This window comes from Petromyzon marinus, chromosome 61 (genome assembly GCF_048934315.1).
Source record: "Petromyzon marinus isolate PM22_M1 ecotype Great Lakes invasive population chromosome 61, UKy_Petmar_22M1.pri1.0, whole genome shotgun sequence".
NCBI lineage: Eukaryota > Metazoa > Chordata > Hyperoartia > Petromyzontiformes > Petromyzontidae > Petromyzon > Petromyzon marinus.
The window spans coordinates 7280708-7286707 of record NC_133727.1 but is presented as its reverse complement, the minus strand read 5'-3'; positions in this window follow the sequence as shown (position 1 = coordinate 7286707).

Below are 6000 nucleotides of genomic sequence, written 5' to 3'. Positions count from 1 at the left end.
TATTCAACCGTTGTAATATTTGTTCATTATTATTTTTTGCATTGTGAAATGTTGGTGTTTCTTTTGGTTTTATAGTAGAAATGACTGTCTGAAACACATCGCAAGTTTTTCTTATTCAATTAATGGGAAAAGCCATTCCGATTTACGACATTTTGTTTTACGTGCGTTTTTCGAAGAACGCATCCCTTTTGTAAGTAGAGGCATACATGTACAGGAATCCATTGCCAACCGCTAATTTACCAACCACGAGATTTTAGTAAACACGGATTGAAATCGTGAAATCAAAACAACACGATGTACCTTATGGGGGGGGGGGGTTCTTGTATTTGTTCTTGTATTTGTACGAGCTGTTGTTTGTTTATGTTATTGATGTTTACGGGGAGCGTTAGTGCAGCGGGTTAGCGAGCTGTACTATGGAGCCATAAATCCTGGCATTATTCCTGCTCACGGCCAACACCAGTGGCAATTATCTGAACCATTCCTGGACCTACCCTCGGCCTCAAATGAGTACTTGGTGCATTGTGAAAACATCAGCACTGGCAGAGACAAACCCCATATGCTGTGCTGGCGTGCATAAGTGCTCATAACGGCACTTACCCAACAGTCTGTTACATGGGGGGATCTTAATCTTGGCGTGTAAGTGAGAGTTTGTGGACTTTGCATGTTCTTCCCCTGTTGTGCACGCGTTTTCTCAGGGTTCTCAGCTTTCAAAAAAGAACAACCAATTCTAACAGTGAGATTTTACTTGCAAATTACTTAAACAGGGATTACACACCGTGGCAACATCGCCCCCTTCTGTGAAAGCTGGACAGGACCCTCCTGCGAAAAGAGTGAGACTTCCCTGAGTAAACAAATGTAGCACGGTAATCTTTGAAACAATAAAATAAACTATTCACCCCTAGAGTGGACAGGGTAACGAGGGCGATCCTAGCAAGTGAGGGAGCTGTGCTCGGACGGAACGGACGACGGCTCCCAGCCGACCTCTTCGCCTTTGTCGATCTTGTCATCGTTGGAGGCCGGTCTCAGCTCTGCGAGGATCGCCTCAAACGTGGGGCGCTCTAACGGCGCGTGGCTCCAGCAGCGGTGCATCACCTTGCGGCTGTGGGGCGAGGGGAGGGTGCGGTGAGGGTGCGAGGAAGGCGAATCGCGCTCAAGCTCGGACTGCGCTTTCACCTCTTCCAGTGCGCGTTCATTCTCAGAATGGTTGAATGAGTGCCGATGATGTTAATGACGTCACGGAGGGGGATGAAGGGGGTCAGGTGGCGAGGGGGGTGAGGGGGGGGGTGAGTAGGGAGAGGGTCATGATGGTTTAAAATACCTACAGTATGGATTCACACAGCGGCGTCTAAATGCCACCACATCTCCATACGTAGCGCAGAAACACTGGTCATGTTTATCTCGTAGAGAGAGAAGCAGTCTGTGGGTCTCTATGTGAGGAGTCTGTGGGTCGCAACATCACGTACAGCTGGAAATAGGACATTCCAGACTAAGAGGGTTCATAATGGCCGTGTCAACGACACTGAACCAGCCAGCACAACTTACTGCCAATAACACATCACATAATTCACCCTTAAGCAATTGTTCAATCAATTAATTGAATCACTACAATTGAAACCAAAGAATCTCCCAGAACAAACACTTCGGTCTCTCCTCCGTCAGCCACCTGCATCGACAATAGAAACGCATCAGTCCAGCAGTGGATAAAACCTGGTGTGGGAGGTATGGGGGGGGGCGGCTTACACTTTCGGTGGACAGCCGGGTGGTGGCTGCATGCAGTAGTCATCGCAGATCAAGCCGTAGAACTTGTCATCGACTGCCATGCGCCAGGATAAGGGGCCTTTCCTACACCCACACACATCACACACCGAGCGGCACACACGTCACACCGAGGAGCACGCACATCACACACCGAGCAGGTTGCACAGGTCTCCTTTATCAAGACAAACGTGGAGCAGATTACAACTACAACTCTTCTACGCCTGTCACAATACCCCCCTCTCCCCCCCCCCCCAGTTTATGGGGTGGCGCGGGCCTCACTCCCCCCTTCGCGTCAGCCCCCCCTAATAAATGGTCCGGTTGCATTGTGAATGCACCACTCGAATGACGTGCATTCCCGTGGCGCACTGTAACAGGCTCGTGATTTACTCAATACAATTCAACGTTAAAAAGTAAAAACGATCCCAAGACATTATTTAAAATAATGTATGGCCATCGTGTGTCAGCATCACAGGCGAAAATTGGCATGTAAAAAAAAACTTCACTGCGAAACACTCAATTGGGATTGCTCGCAGCAAACAGCACCTGACCTGCTTGCAGGTTAGGTGCTGAATAACCGTGTGTCACACAGAGAACAGTTGCCACTGAAGGTGCCCTTTTCAAATGCTTGAGATGAGATGTGATTATCACGTGTAAATGTGCACACTAAAATAAATGAAAAATTATAAAGCGAACTATTATCGTTTCAGGTGGCAGGATGGTGCAGCGGTGATCTTTGACCCTCGCAACAAGAAGGGCCTTGGTTAATTATCCGACTGGCACTTTGCGGAGTTTTCTACGTTCTCCCCTTTGTTCTGTATGGGTTATCCAGTTTGCTGACATAGCTTGAAAACACACAATCACAATGTAACTGGGTATTGGCCAAGCATCCCAATGCTAAAGTTACCTGCAAATTACTTCATTGGGATGACACTCGGCAGCAGAGCCAGATGATGGCATTGCTGGGGCCCTATGCCATTGTAAAGTTTAAGAGGCCCCTTCTATGAATTCCTGTATATTTTTGTCAGCAGAATGAAAATAACTGCTTTGGAGAGTCTTTTTTCTTACCGATCTTTATATTTTAAACAATTATGTTAAAACTTGAAACCTCGTGTCCATTTCTTCTTTCGTATTTAGAGACCCCCCCCCCTCTCTTAATGCGAGACCCTAAGCTGTAAGTGTAGCCGGTGTGAGCTCGCCTGTGATGAATCACACGTATAATTGTGCACTCTTATTTTCTATGGGTAGCCAGGATAATTGTTTATTTAAGTGAATGCAATGGTGATCAGGGGATTGGACCCAGAGCCCCACGTACACAGTAGAGTACAAGGGAACGCCCACAATACAGATTTGAGCTGACCTCCGGATTGAGAAATTGAATTGTGTTGTGATGTGGAGGGTGTTTCCGATCGCTATTGCGACCGTCCTGTCCCGACGGGAGGAGAGAGGACAGGGTGGACCGGCTACATGAGCTTACTCTCCGGCACTGCACAGCACAACATCGCCTCCCTACTGCAAAAAACTCGGCAGGACCCTCCTGAAAAAAAAGTCTTCGGAATCAGTGAGGCCTGTCCTTGCGAGGACAGGCGAAGTCTTGGTCGTCATAAGCGAACATTTGTTTCTCCACATTAATTTGTATCCCCGGGTTGCCATCAGGGCTGGGCGCTGCAAGCTTAGCTTCTGAGATCTGATGAGACTGGTAGCCGTTTTTTAAAAGGTAATTTCGGCATCTGGAGCCCAAGCACGCAACAACTTTATGCAATTAAAAATAATAGTGTAAGCTAAGACTATAATTGTTGTCTGCTGTGAGTATGTTCTGTACTCAGGGCCCCGAATGTTTGCGGCAAGTGAAAGTTTGTCTCAGCAAAATGTAAGATTTCTCACAGTAGCACGCCGTATGACCACACGTCGCTTTGCACCTTGTAGAGCCCATGGAAGATGCTTTCTGGAGACATCCGCTTTACAGGCAGAGGCACCTAACAGACATGACCGCATGGCCACAAGCACAACAACAATACGTTCAGTAAATTCAGTTCAGGGCGATGCTTCGCGATTCGTCATACGTTTTTTGCGTGAGGCCACATATTCATCTGGCCAAATTAGCGTCATCTAGCCCTCCACTACCCTGAAGGGTTACATGTGTAATGACATCACGGGATGTCACTGTGTAGTGCCGGGCCTAGAGAGGCACGGCGTGCGGTGTATTGACATCGCGGATACCACTCTGGTGTGGGTGTAGTACCGGCCCTAGAGGGGCTCGGTCAGCGCTGATTGATCAGCTGGATGGCATCACGCTTGGCATGCAGTGCCAGCCCGACAGGATAGGGTGTGGGAATGCCGGCCGTAAGAAAGGGGTTACTAAAGGCCATGGCACTCTGGTTGACCCGAGAGGACACGTGACCGGTTAAGTCTACAAAGGGGCCCCAAGTGGGGGCTAGGGGTGGTCACGTGGTCAGGGTCCAGATCCTGCTGCTCGAGGATTCTAGAAGGTGGTCGTGGCCAAGGGCGGAGCCAGCCACGCCACAGAGAATATAAGCCGGGTCCCCCAGAGGGACTGGCGTTGTTGTTCATCTTGAAGAAACATTTGTCTGCGTCTACGTTCTACCGAGTCTCCAACACATGAACCTGGACCCGAGCTGTGGTCCCGGTCTGTCGTAGCTAGTCATGTTGTAATTAGTGTAGTTAGCCTGGTGGTCACCACCACAGATTATTCTGGGCCAGAGTTACCCCGTGTACCACATGGTGTGGGGGGGGGGGTGGGAGGAGGAAGGCGATTTGTGAAATTGCCCCATATTTTAAACTGTCGGCAGAGCAGAGAGATTGAATCCAATTACTGACCTCTAGATTGCAAGTCTAGGGTGGGGGGGCCATTGCACCACCGTGTGTGGCAGCACCCCCACTCTTTTTTTTCTTAGGGGCTGTGCAAAATCAAATAAAAACATTGAGTACAATTAAAGTGATGGGCCTTCTATCCCGATGATGGTGATGACATTGGCGATACTGATAATGATGCTGATGATGCTAAGTAAGGTTAGGACTCACATTGCCCTTCACGTATTTGGGGTCAGTGTGGACGTCCCGTTCCAGCCCAAAGTCGCAAATTTTGGTGATGTGTCGATGCGTTACCAGCAATTTCCTCGCAGCCAGGTCTCCTGTTGTATCTGTGTTAGTTCCCCCCTACTTGGGTGTCTTTATATACATCTGGGGTTATGTGTTTCCTCTCTCTCGTAAATTTAGCTCTTCTGTACCTGATGATGGCTGCTTGTGTTGCAACCGAAACGTCGTACGCTATTTTGTTATTTTATTATTTCTTATTTATACGTGACTTTACCGAAAAAAACAAAGAGTAATTCCTGCAGTCACGAAAGCTTCGAATCAAGTCTGAACTACCTCTACGGGGAGGTATGAGGTTTGTGTCTTTGTGTTGTCTCTGCTTGTGTATCTGCCTTTGTCTTGGCTTGGATTTGTGTCTCTGTGCTGTCTCTGCCTGTGTGTGGGCCTTGGTGTTTCCGAGTGTGTGCTGCTGCACCCCCTTTGCTCCATGCATACCTCATGCTAAATTGTCCCATTGTCTCTCAGCCTTACCTTCTCTGCCTATTTAAGGCGACTTCACTGTGTGCGTGTCTGTGCTGGTTCACTTTACTTGGATGTCTATGTGTGTGTGCGCGGTCTGTATTTTAAATTTCATACTTAACTTGCAATTTAGCAATCTTTGAAATAGCGTAATCAACCAGACTATGCGTTAATTGTGTTTTGACCGACCGTCTGTGTTGCTTTATATGGTTTCCAAATGTTGCTAAACCCTGTTTGTTTGGTATGCTTCTCTCTCTGTGTCCCCTGTTGTATCTGTGTTAGTTTCCCCCTACTTGGGTGTCTGTATATACATCTGGGGTTATGTGTTTCCTCTCTCTCATAAATTTAGCTCTTCTGTACCTGATGATGGCTGCTTGTGTTGCAACCGAAACGTCGTACGCTATTATGTTATTTTATTATTTCTTATTTATACGTGACTTTACCGAAAAAAAACAAAGAGTAATTCCTGCAGTCACGAAAGCTTTGAATCAAGTCTGTAGTGCCTCTTGTTAAACAGTGTTTCAGTTAAACAGGAAAATTAATAAATCCAGCAGACATGACTTGAAAAGTAACAAATTTACATTTTGGGTGGCACTCTAAATCGTCCGGTAAATCGTGTCGCCAATTATAATTTCTGCGTTTATCTGCGCGTGTCTGTGTACCCCCAGTGGA